Source organism: Salvelinus sp. IW2-2015, linkage group LG19 (assembly GCF_002910315.2).
Source record: "Salvelinus sp. IW2-2015 linkage group LG19, ASM291031v2, whole genome shotgun sequence".
Classification (NCBI taxonomy): Eukaryota; Metazoa; Chordata; class Actinopteri; order Salmoniformes; family Salmonidae; genus Salvelinus; species Salvelinus sp. IW2-2015.
Window position 1 is genome coordinate 29,525,836 of NC_036859.1, and position 664 is coordinate 29,526,499.

Below are 664 nucleotides of genomic sequence, written 5' to 3' on the forward strand. Positions count from 1 at the left end.
ACTGTTGAGCGTGAAAAACCACAGCAGCGTTGCAGTTCTTGACCCATTCAAACCGGTGTGCCGTGCACTTACTACCATACCGCATTTAAAGGCACTTCAATTTTTTGTCTTGCCCATTCACTCTCTGAATGGCACACACGCAATCTGTGTCTCAATTGTCTCAAGGCTTTTTAAAACCTATCTCCTCCCTTAATCTACACTGATTGAAGTGGATTAAACAAGTAACATCAATAAGGGATCATAGCTTTCACCTGGATTCACCTGGCCAGTCTATGTCATGAAAAGACCAGTTGTTCCTAATGTTTTGTACACTCAGTGTATGTCTCAAGTAAAAGTCTTGGGTGGCGAGTTGACAGTAGCGGTGCATGGGTAAAATCACTGGAAAGACCAAGACCCCCACTTCAAATCATCAAATCACTCTCTGCTTAGTCTAGTACATGGACAACTAAAATATACCAAAAACAATTTAGTCCAAACAACGTAAGCTAAATATGATGTGCTTTCAATGATTTTGATTTCTGTGTGGTTGTGTGTGTGTGTGGTGCATTCGTGCAAATAGAAAAACCATGTTGTTATCACCCTATCTGTAGAGGAATGCCATCCCCTCGCTTCTCATGTTGACGAAACGGTCTATGACTCTGTTATAAAGTACACCGCTTGTTAT